General features: G+C 57.0%; 1 long non-coding RNA gene across 1 annotated transcript; it reads right to left on the bottom strand.

The window, feature by feature from the left end:
• Window positions 1–257: 257 nt before the first annotated feature.
• Window positions 258–1783, bottom strand: LOC138065555 (uncharacterized). Its single transcript, XR_011138576.1, has 3 exons — window positions 1689–1783; window positions 1108–1246; window positions 258–315 (listed from the first exon to the last, which is right to left on the bottom strand). It is a non-coding gene; the product is annotated as an uncharacterized lncRNA (long non-coding RNA).
• Window positions 1784–11416: the final 9633 nt, after the last annotated feature.

The following is an 11416-nucleotide window of genomic DNA, read 5'->3' as shown; positions in this document are numbered from 1 at the left end:
TCTCTTCCTCCGGCAGGGCTCCGGGGAAGGTTTTGGCGAGTCGCGTCTTTCGTCGGATGAAGGAACAGGCTTGCTTAGGTCCTCATCCTCCCGAGCGCTGCAGAGACCGTCAGGCTGCCACGCAGTCTGAGGTGCAGGCCGTTTGTTTGGAACGCTGAGAGCCATCTCCCGTTTCTCGGAGGGATCGAGAACGGAAGGCCTGGCAGTTGCCCAGGTTTGGACGCCAGCTGCTGGTAGAGCTGATGATGGCCTTTGGAGGGTGACACCATTGGGCTCCTCTTTCAGGGCTCCGTTTCTGTTGGAACCGTCTGAGCTCTGTATTTCAAAAGAAGAGAGTGTAAGAGGGCTCTGTGCAAACACACAGCTTTGAAAAGCCCTAAACACAAACCCCTCCTGCCAGATACTCCTACAGATTGCCTCGGGAGCTGAGCGGAAGGAAAACCACAACCCTGCTTTAGCTCGGAGTGCGAGGCCAAGGCGGGTGCTACTTTTCAGTCCTGCTTTTGGTTTTCTGCATATTGGAAGCAAATGAGCATCCTTTTTGAAAGCCCATCCAAACAGCTGAGCACGGATTAAAGATGTTCCTAAGTCTCGCTCTCTCGCTCTCCTCCTCTAAGCTTGACGTGTGTACGGATGTATGCGCGTCCATTTTTCCCCTTCACGCTGCCCCTGACAACCCGAGCATAACTGTTCAAGTGCTCAGGAAGAAGCCCTTTTGGTTTTGCTGTCTCAGCTAAAGGGACAGCACTAAAAAGAAGCCCAGCAATCCGGCCTTCTTGTCTTGATTTGAGCACGACCTGCCTCTACTTCCAGCGTCTCTCGGCGCTTCAGGAAGCGGAGCTGGAGGCAAAGAAGCAGCAGGGCTGCAAACAATTTAGCATTAGCCACTGTTTGAGTGATTCTGGCTGCAGCAGCAGGAGAGCTGTGAAGAAAGCTGCAGTGCGAGGAGGGGGGGGAAAACACAATGCAGACGCTACCTACCCCCCACCCCCACCCCACCCCCACCCCCACCACCAAAAAAAAAAAAAAGAGGAAAAGAAAGAGAAAAATCCCACTCTCATTTTGGTGCCTTCATCCTTCCCTCTCTCTCTCTTCCCTGCCAGTTACCTTCATCGTAGGAGGAGGAGGATGGGGTCCCGTAAATCCAGCCTGCTTATTATCAGCCCCCGGCTGAGCAAGGAACGAACGGGGAGAAGCTGGCACGGGTGTGTAAGAAGCGCCTTCTGCAGGTGTCTCACCGCGGCACCTTGGGAAACAACAGTGAGCTCAGTTGAGAGATGTTCTGTCAGCCTCCGCTTGGGCTAAGCCCCATCCTATCACGCTGTAGGAGCAGCTGATCGGCCATACTGAAAACGTAACCAAGACTACGAGCTGAAAATTAGGCGATGGTCTTCCTACCACGGCTGCCCCTTTCAGAGCAAGAACTCATCATCCTCACACCACCTCTGGCCTTAATTGTGCCTCTTTTCGGCATTCGCCTGCTACAGAGAGCGCCTCCGTAACAAGTTACGCGAGTGCAGCAGCTTAAGGCCAAGCAATGAAGGCCAAGAAAGGGCACGGGGACTTCCAGATTAGACAGAACGGAAGTCTACAAATAGCCCTTTCCTCCCGGGACAGAAAGAGAAACGCGTCAGAGGAGAAGAAGAGAAGCATCAGTAGCGTGAAAAGGAAACGCATGCTGAACCCACCTGACATAAAAAAGTAAATACGCCTGCTGGCTGAGAACGGTGCCGATGTTGCGAAGGACGACCGAGGCATCGTTCATCTCATACCACAGTCCGTTACTGGCCTGCAAATAAAGGCAGTGAGACATGGGACGAGTCCTTTCCCCCTAAAAAACAGTGGTTGCCGGTAGCCTTCTGGGGCAAGCCTCTCTTCACCAGCACAGGTTTTACCCTGCAAGAAACGAAGCTGATGCTTACCTTGGTGAAGCAGAAATAGTGTCCCGCGTGGCCGCTGCCACCTCTGTGCACCAGGACCGCATATAAGGCGTAGAGGACTGGTTCGCCGACTGGCTGAGACATGTATGCTCGAAGGTCCAAATACTCCGGATATTTCACGTGCTGAGGACAGAGCAAGAAGACCCCAAACTCATCTGGGAATACTTCACGAAAGAGCCGGAGAAAAACCCTGCTAAGAACACGGACCGGAAGTTGAGGCAGACCTTTCTTTGGCTCGTCAGAAAGAGGTCTTCCCAGGGACAACAGGTAACAATTTCAGGTGCAGAGAACCGTTCTCGGCAACATCAGCTCTTTAAGAGCAGAGCATATGCTTATCGTCCCACGGGAACTGTGCTGTTCCCCCAAGAGCAAGAGCCAGACCTACTTCTTGTACTGAGTCTTCCCAGACATCTACCGCCTCTGTACTTGCAGGCGGCAGACATTAACAGCTTTTCTAGAAGCGTGCTCTGCTCTGGGAAATCTCCCTCCCCAAGAGGACGGATTCGCTTCACAATTGTAGAGCTACCTTGCTAATCTTTCCGCCGGTGAAATCGGCAAATCTTTTCAGGGCTATGGTGAGAACGCTGGAAGAGCGATGGATCGTAAACCTCTTGGACGCAGCAACCATCTGTTCACACCTGCAAAGCGAGCACGGGCAAGTGTTTATAGGCATCTTTCCCTCCCCCGCCTCCCGCCAAAAGCCAAACACGTTTCCGCGTCTCTCGCACGCTCCTCCCAGTGCAATGCTCTGTCCTCGCGTAAGCGGGTGCTTCTTTTCAGAAAGCCACCCGCTGCCTTTCAGCCTTGCTCATGCAGAGACCGTAGCAGGATGCTTGAGGACACCGCGATACGCGCTGGGAAGGTTCTCTTTGGGCAGCCACACAAAAGCCTGAGTGCGCGTAGCCCGGCTGCGCGCCCCCCCCAAAAGCGAGGCTTGCCAACAACTCCTAACGCAGCAGGAAGGCGACTCTTCCCACTAGAGCGCGGTTCCAGAATGTAATGCAATGCCGGGGGATGTTCCCTGGTACGCAGAAGTGGCTCCTTCTAAGTCAAGCAGAATGACAAAGATGCCTCTCTTAAAAGCAAATGTACTGTTTGCCAAGCTCTGGGTGACTTCAGGGTATTAGCTCTACAACCAAAAGGTGCGCCTCGCTGTCTCGTTTGCCTGTCTCAATTGAGTCAAAGGCTAGCTCATGCTCTGAGACAGGCCCTACATTTCAGCCGGGCTCTCCTATTAAGATGTCGTTAGGAAGAATCTTACTTGCTGCATTTGTAGCAGTTTTCACCATCCAGCCGTTCAGGTCTCACAAATTCCTCCAGAGCTGCGGGGACAGAGGAGGCTGCCTGGATGCGGAAGAAAGCAGGGCACTGAGCTCCTGGAAACTCAAATCCCAACCCGCCCCGAGTATTTTGCCACAGGGCCTCCCTCCTTCACCCAGGGGGAGACCGTCGGCTTTAGAACGCCACAAGTGGCAAGAACAAACCCTCAGAGCTCGGGCCCTTCAGCCACCGATCCAAAACGGCTTACCTGTATCTCCAAAGGGATGTCGAGGAACGCCTCGTAGGACTCCGACACTGCTTGGCAGCTCAAGCACGTTACTGCAAGCCAAACAGCAGCACGTCACAAAATGTGAAGGAGACTCCCTTTGCCCGCTTAAACCGTTAAGACCCACTCCTCCCGTCACACCGTTAAGCTCTTTGCGACAAACGGGCACAAAGGCACCGAGCAGTTCTAAGGACAGTCCTCGTTTGAAAAAGTACCTCTGGAGCGCAGAAATCCTCCAAAGATTTGGTGAATGACCGTGGTAGCTTGCGACGACGCGTCCAAGCTGGAAACAAATTATCATCAGAGCTCAGAAGAGCCTGCTTGTCTACGAAAAGCCGGGACAAAGGTTTTCGCGTAGGGTAGGACACGAAGGCGACAAAAGCGCTCGAGAACACTGAAAGGTCGAGGTGTTTCTGCTTACTCGGTGCTTCCATTCAAACAAGCCGTCTGCATAGCAGCCACGGTGCAGCGTAAGAATTCGTGAGCATCTTCCTGTCGGCCAAAATGGAAATGCTCCCCGATTCCTAATGAACACCAAGGGTACAAGGTCTAGCTCATCAAAAGGGACAGAACGCTTCCCTTTCTACAAGCGCTCTCTCGCCCTTAAAAAATTGAACTCTCCAAACCCTTTGCACCCGTGACATAGCCCTCTGAAAACGCAGACGTTTCTACAGAGGGAGAACGCCCTCTGCAATGACTTACGCCTAAGGTCCTTGAAGACAGCCGTAGGCTTGATGGCATCCTCAGAGCAGAGCAGGACCTGGTTAACGTGCGTTTCCATTGTACACATCATGCAGAAGCCTCGCTCGCGACCTGCCAAGAGTCAAGGAAGAACCCACCTCAGTCTGGTGAAAGACGCGCCCCTGTGGAAAACCCTAAGCAACAGCAACCTTGAAGTTGTAAGTGCAGCCTCTGCTCTCCGTTCTACGCTCTCTTCTCCTCAGCTGCCAAGAGCCCAGTCCGTGTGCATAAGCACTAGCCAGGAAGTCTGTAGTAGTAGCCCACATCTTCTGAGGAAGCACCTGCTAACGGACTGCTGCCAAGTCCTCTTTTGCCGGTAGCGTCCCAGGACTTTGCACGCCACAGAAGAGCACAACAGGCGAGGCAAGCCTATTTGACCCTGACGAAGCAGCCTTAAGAGAGACTGAGCGTTAGCTTCGGCGCGCTGCTCTCGGGTGAGCTACGCGATACGGCGCTAAGAATCCTTTGGGAGAAAGGGCAGGTTCAAGTAACGCGTGTGTAGGTACTTCCACCCTCCTTGCTCGCCAAAGGATGCTTAATTGCAAGACGTCTTGTAAACAAGGCGCCAACAGGGCCTAATTTCTCCGAGCATGGACTAAGACACCAGACCGGGAAGCACACAGGTGCCTGTGTCAGAACAGACCTACGTGCATACGACCAAAGGCCGCTAGGCTCCCATCGGTTCCACAGAAGAATAACTTCCAAAGAACACAAGCCCAAGGCTTGGAAAAATAAGGTCTGATTTGAGCCTCAATGAAACTCTGGGTTTCCAGACAGTCATCCCACAGAAATCTCTATCCGAGTTCACACCAGACTAGCTCACATCATTGCTTTCACGGCGGTCTGCCCTAGCTTCCGTCTTCCAACGGTTCAGCACTGACCACTCACAGCACTCGGGCGTTATGGAAACGCGGCTGGGAAGGACCGCTGAGAACCTGAGCTGCCCTCCTCCTGAACGTTATCATCTTTCTGCCAGTCGGAAACCCACGGGCCAAACATTCATGGAGCGCATCACTTCCCAATGCCCTTGATCTTTCACAGGAGGGAAGAAAGGATCCTTCCTTGACGTTTGAGCACAGTGCATTAAGTGAAAGCAAGCCCTCCATCAGCTAGCCTGAGCGCGTCGCAAAGGCACGATGAAAAGCCGGTGCGCGCCCCCCACCCCACCCCCCCACCCCACCCCCCTGCCCTGCCCCCCCCCTCACCCCCCCGCAGGGAAAATAGGACATTTCAGAGAGTCACTTCACAGAGTCGCTGTTCTGCTCTTTGACCTGCAGAGCTGTCCCAGAGGTTGCAAGCAACATGCTCGGAAGTACTCACACGACTGGCTGTGTTCCCTGGAAAGCATGTAATTGGCGAGAGGCGGAGTGTAGGTCAAACACTGTAGAACCGAGTTGAGGAAACACGTATTGCCCAGGTTGTGCAGTCCAGCTCCAACACTTTGCCTTTGCCGCCACTCCACAGAAATCTTCTCAGGTGGGAAAAGCATCCTTTGTGGCGGAGCAGGTCCGTCAGTAACGACTGCAAGAGAACGCTAGCGTCAAAGAGACTGCACCCCTTTGTTTTACGAACGGAGGCTGCAAAGGTAGTGTTCTGGACAGGAGCCCCCAGAAGAACCAGCTGTAATCGAGAACACGAGCACGTAGTCGAGACAGCCCATGCCTCAAGTTTGCTGCTCAGCACACAGCTGGGGAAAAGCGTTTACTCCTCTGTTTTCCTTTTCCTCCTGGGCAACCACTACTACTCGGGCTTCAGGAACTTCGGCCAAGTCCCTTCCATCTCGAGGCTCCGCTCTGCTTGTTAGTCTAATTCTTCTGTCCTTCTTCCTTAGCCTGACCTGAACCGCAAGCTCACGCTGGCAATTACATGGCAATACGTGGAGGAGCTAAGGCCAAAAAAGAGGCCAGCAACCCTCCGAGGAGCAGAGCTCTTTCCAGGCAGTGTTGCCTTCAACTGTCGGAGGCGCACACACCTGGAGAAGCCTGTGTATTGCCACAAAGCTCCCTCCCCAGCAGCCACCGCAGCTTGTCAACCTCGCACAGTTCAGCTTTGCAACGCTAGCCGCTCCCGCTGTCCCAGGGCAGTCACACCATTAACCTTTACTCTTGAAGTCTGTACTCACAGGAGTAGCTCCTTTCGGGGCCAGCTCCTGCAGCTGGTACCTGACCCCAGCTTGCAGAGCCTGACTTCATTTCTGTCGGACACGACTCCGACTCAAAAACAAACGCGCTCGGCTAGCCAGAAGGCGCGCTCAGCCCACGCTCGCTTCCGCCAGCGCGACTGCAAGCGCCCTGGCAGAGAGCGCGCCACGAGCTGCTGCGCCGCGGCCCTCTCTGCCGCACAGCGACCCCAGCTCTGTGGGCCATTGTGACGGCGGGCAGCTCGGCCAAGGAGGCGGCCAGCTCGCAGCAGCTGAGCGGGCCGGGCCCGATCTGGCGCACCCAATCGGATCGCAGCGTGCCAGTGGCAGGCGGGTGCTGGGGGCAGCATGGCCCCACCCCTCCTCATGAGGGGGAGGCCGCGGGGGAGGCGCGCTCACCTCGGCGCCCCAAGGGCCCCAAGGGCCCCAAGGGCCCCAAGGGCCCCCGGGCGTCGCCCGCCCCGCGGCCTGCGGCCTGCGGCCGCTGCGCTGCCCCGCTGGCGGCAGGGGCGGGGGCTGGGCTCCCGCCCGCACAGCTGACACCTCTTTCCCGGGCCGAAGAAGCCGGACTAAGAAAAAAAAGCACGCTGCTGTCACCGTACCTGCTGTGCCGTTTGGGCTGCCCTGTTCCTGTTGGTGCGGGTTGTCTTTCCCACTCTTGTGGTGCCCCAAACTCTGTCCCTAAGACTTGTAGAGCACAACACCCGCTCTCCTCCAGCTCCCTTTTCCATGCATTTGGTCTAGGTCAGGAGGGGAAGCAAGCCCCTCATTCTGCACTACAGAGAAACACCTTCAACAGCCCTTAAGAGCAAGCCTGTTGGAAGACCCTGCAACGCCAAACAACTTTTAAGGCGTTCTTGGAGCAGCCGCACAATTTCACCTGTCTCCAGGAATTAGCGGAAAAGCCTGGCGCCATTACACGTTAGCACTAGTGCGCCTCCTCATCAGTGCGAGCACGCTTGGACTTTCTCTCTCCGGAAGGCTTTCCCAGGAACGGGGCTGCTCTCTCCTTGCGCCTTCTGGGACGAACTTAGTCCTGTACAATTGCCGCATAAGAGAGTCTTGACAGAACTAACGAGAGCAGCTATTTGACAAATATTTAGCGGGGGTAAGCCGCCTACGTTTCGCGGGCAGCTCCTGTGCTATGGAATTAACGCGTCAGTGTGTCCACAGCAGCTTTGGTTTGGGGGTTCTTCTCATACTGGATTGGGTGTTTTCCATCATTGCCCCAAGCGGTACTGCAGTTTGCCATGGAAAAGAGCGGCTCGACTCTAGATCGGTCTCCAGGCAAATTCAATTCGTTTTGCAATGCTGTAATCAGTCAAACTGCTCGAGCCGGGTGCCTCTTTCGAGGGACCCAGAACAAAAGAAGTCTGAAGAAACTGTCCTCCTTACAGTCTTAGTTCCCCGCCTGCCAGTGAAAGTCTCTTCCAGTCTTCTTTACTGAGTCAGTAAAGTCTCTTTCCTTCGGATCGGTTCACGTCTGCAGCCCGGGACGGTTGCTACGTTGCTGCTTCACGGTGCCTTCACTCGTTGCCGAAGGTTAACCGTTGCTTCTGCTCGTTCTGCTCTGGGTCCTTGAGGGCCGCTTCTAGCTGGTTTTGCAGTCCCATCAGCAGCAATGTCTTTCGCGTTCACTGCCGGTCAGTCCTGCGGCCTGCAGGCTTCATCTCCGTTAGGCCTCGCGCTCAGCTGGGCTAGAGCTAAATTAGCTCCCGTTTCTAACATAACAGTTATGCTAACTGAGGGACCAGTTTCTAACAGGTTCTACCTTGGCTCTTGGAGCTGCTCTGAGGGAAGGTTCCGGATCTGGAAGGGCAAAGCAATGCTTTTGAAGCCAGCCAGCATTTCATGCCAAAGAGAAGCAGGCATAGCCTGAGATGTCTCCAGGAGAGAGATGCTAACAGATTCCTGGCGCGGTGACACTACTTTCATTTGCGGGAGCTCTGTGCAGAGGGAACGGCTCTCTGTGACCGACTGCCCCCGCTCCCCCGCTGCTTTCTTCAAAGCACTCAGTGGCGGTAGCTTCTGTTTGGCTGAAGCTGGTCAGGCGAACACTCGCAGGCCTGGCACGGCAGAGCTGCTCCTGCGTGGGGCACGCTTGGAGGGTGCATTTGGCGTTTCCTCGGCGCTTGATAATGGAGAGCCTCACTGGGTAGGCAAGGTAGCACTGGGTAGGCAGGAAAGGTAACTCCCTGCCTGAAGTCCTGGGCTCCATAAATAATCCCTCCTACCTGCTCAGACGTCCAAGGCGGCTGCATGTCATAGTTTGCCTGTGAAACAGAGCAAAAGAGTCACCAGGTCTCTGAACTCTGTCAGGAGGAGCTGTGAGGAGGGGAAATCTCCTGGTTCCTGTGACTGTACAGGAGAGCAGACTTTTATCAGGCATAACCCGCAAGCAATCACCTTCCCTCTAACGTTGCCATTAACTCGGGCCACGGAGGGGCAGCGCAGGCGTTACTCTACCGGGAGAGGGTTAGTGTTCAGGGTTTGCCCTTTCGGTGTCCCGTTAGGGCCTAGCGCGTTTTGGCTAGGGGCTACGGGTTGGCACTCGCCTTTTCGGGGTAGGGATCGGGGGAGGCTTGGGGGAGGGTTCAGAGCTCTGCCTACGGCTGCTGGTAAGTGGTTAGGGCATGGGCTAGCCTTTTGGGTTCGGGCTAGGGCTCAGGGTGAGCCCGGTGTGGCAGGGACTTCAGGGGCGGGATCGGGGGGGGGCCTGGGGTGAGAGGGAGGCTAAGGGGTTACCAGGTTGGGCTTGGGCTGGGCGGAGAGGGTGTGGGGCTAGGGATTAGAGCAGGGGCTCGGGGGAGGGCTGGGTGGGGGGGGAAGGGACTGGGGTCAGGGCAGGGCTTCAGGGTCGGGGTTAGCGGCAGGCAGGGCAGGGCAGGACAGGGCAGGGCAGGGGCCTAAGCAAAGGGCTCTCACAGGCCCTGTGCCATGCGCGCCGCCCTCACCGCAGGGCCCCTCACCGCCCCCAGCTCTGCCGTCTGCGTGGGCGCAGCTCTCCGGAGGCCGCCCTGCGTGCCCTGGCGCACCTGCCTCTAGCGCTGGTGGGCAGCGTCTGGGGCCGGCGTGCGGAGGCCGGGGCTGGCATCAGGCTCGGGGCTGGCACCGAGAGGGCGGGCGGGGAGCGAGCGAGCGAGCGAGCCCCGCGCCTTCCCCGCCACGCTGCCCGGGTCGCCGCCTGCCTGCCAGGCCCCGGCCATCTGCGCGCTGGCTGGCCGAGCAGCAAGCGGTGGGCGGGAGGGGCGGGGCGGGGTGGGGCGGGCCGAGCAGCAAGCGGTGGGCGGGAGGGGAGGGGCGGGGCGCCCCAGGAGCGACATGCAGCCCACCCAGTGGCGCTGCCGCCCGGGCCAAGGGCTGGTGCTGGTGCTGCTGGGCCGGCCGGGCCCCTGGGGGCCCGGGGGCCCGCGGGCAGCGGCAGGGGTGCCTGCTCCGGGGCTGCGCTGGCCCGGTGCCGGCCCTGGCACGGGCCGCCTGCCCCCGTGCCCCCGCGCTAGGCCGCGGCACGGCCCACCTGTGCCCGGTGGGCCCCGCTTTGCTCCATCCCTCCCCAGTTCGGTGTGTCTGGTGCCTTTGCCTTGGCTGCCGTGGCCACGCGTGGCTGTGTCGCCGGGACTGCCTGCGTGCCAGTGGCCCTGCGCCCCAAAGTGCCCCCTCGCTAGCCAGCTGGGCCTGACTGGATTTCCCTTTGCCTTATGCAGTTGCTCGACATCTTTCTTTTTTTTTCTTTTTCTTTTCCCTTTAGCCTCGCTTCCTCCACCCAGCCCCAGTGAAGCACAAGCAGCTTCTGATCAGACGTGCTGACACTTGACCTGCCCGAGCAGCAGAGTGGCTTGCTGCTCGCACTCCTGCCACGCGCTCCCACGGCGCCCCATTCGGGCCTTAGCTCCTGCCAGGCCTGGGGCGCCAGCGGGAGCTCTGCTACCCATCGGCATTACCGGCACCTTTGGAAAAAAGCACGCCTAATGGAAGCGAACGGGGGAAAAAAGTTGCTTCTTTGCGTGGTAAAATTCCGTACAGAAGTCTGAAGCACCGCTAAGGACTGGCTTTTGGTTTGATGGTCATTTTATTGTTTTGAGAATCAAAACAAGCTTTTCAAGCTTGGCTTGGCAATGTTATTGTTTTGAGCATGGCGATCTGTTGCTTTTGGTGGTAAGTCGCGGTGCTGGCGGCAAGGTTAGTCAGAGTCCTGAAGGCTCCCGCCAGCAAGCTCGGCATCGGAAAGGCAAGAGGCAGCAGGGTCACTCCCTGTCATGACATTCAGCCCAAGCCCATCTGCTCAGCGGTTTGCTTTTCTAGAAAGCAAAGACCCGAGCCTGCGCACAGCTCGACGTGCGCCGTGACTCCGGCACTGAACGGGCTCGAGAGGAAGGCGGCCAAAAGCCTGCACGGGAAGGCTGCCCGTGGCGTTGTCTGCCGCCACGGTTTCTGGCTTGCTCACGTACAAAGCCGTCTGCAGGAAGGGATTCTTCCTTCTCCTCCCGTGTGTGCTTCTGGAAACGAGGATCTGAGCGTTCCAAGAAGCTCTCCAGCTTCTTGAGGGGGGTCTCCTCTTTTCCTGACGCTTGCCATTGTCCACGGGGAGCTCAGAGAAACCCAAGTCCTACTGTCTGAAGGAAACAGGCAAGTTAAGAACAGAAAAAACAGGGGTGGCACTTGATGCCTCTACGGGACTGTCTCGTATCATACATTTCTACTGCAGGGGCTGATGTGCAGCGCATCAGCTGCCCTGCGGTTAATTTCCGTACGTCTGCCTTACTAGGAAGCGTAAACCCTGAGAGGTCGAGCGGGCATTAGGTCCTGGCTTGTAGACAAATCGTTAATCAAGGCTAGTTCCGGAATACGAGCACCTGAAAACAGTCACTCTCGTAGCCTTCCCAAGAACTGCGCGCAGATGGCATTCTGACCATGTGGTCCTGATCTAAAGGTTTAACGCAAGTCGGCAGTATCTTCCCCAGCCTCTCTGGATCAAGCTGTCAACGCGACCCCCAGAGAGAGTCCCCCCGCGCGCCCCCCTCCCCCCCGCCCGCCCCTAAAGAGCTTGGA

Source organism: Struthio camelus, unplaced genomic scaffold, assembly GCF_040807025.1.
Source record: "Struthio camelus isolate bStrCam1 unplaced genomic scaffold, bStrCam1.hap1 HAP1_SCAFFOLD_177, whole genome shotgun sequence".
In the NCBI taxonomy this organism is placed as follows: Eukaryota; Metazoa; Chordata; class Aves; order Struthioniformes; family Struthionidae; genus Struthio; species Struthio camelus.
Note: the sequence above shows the minus strand (reverse complement) of the source record. Positions and strands in the feature narration are given on the sequence as shown.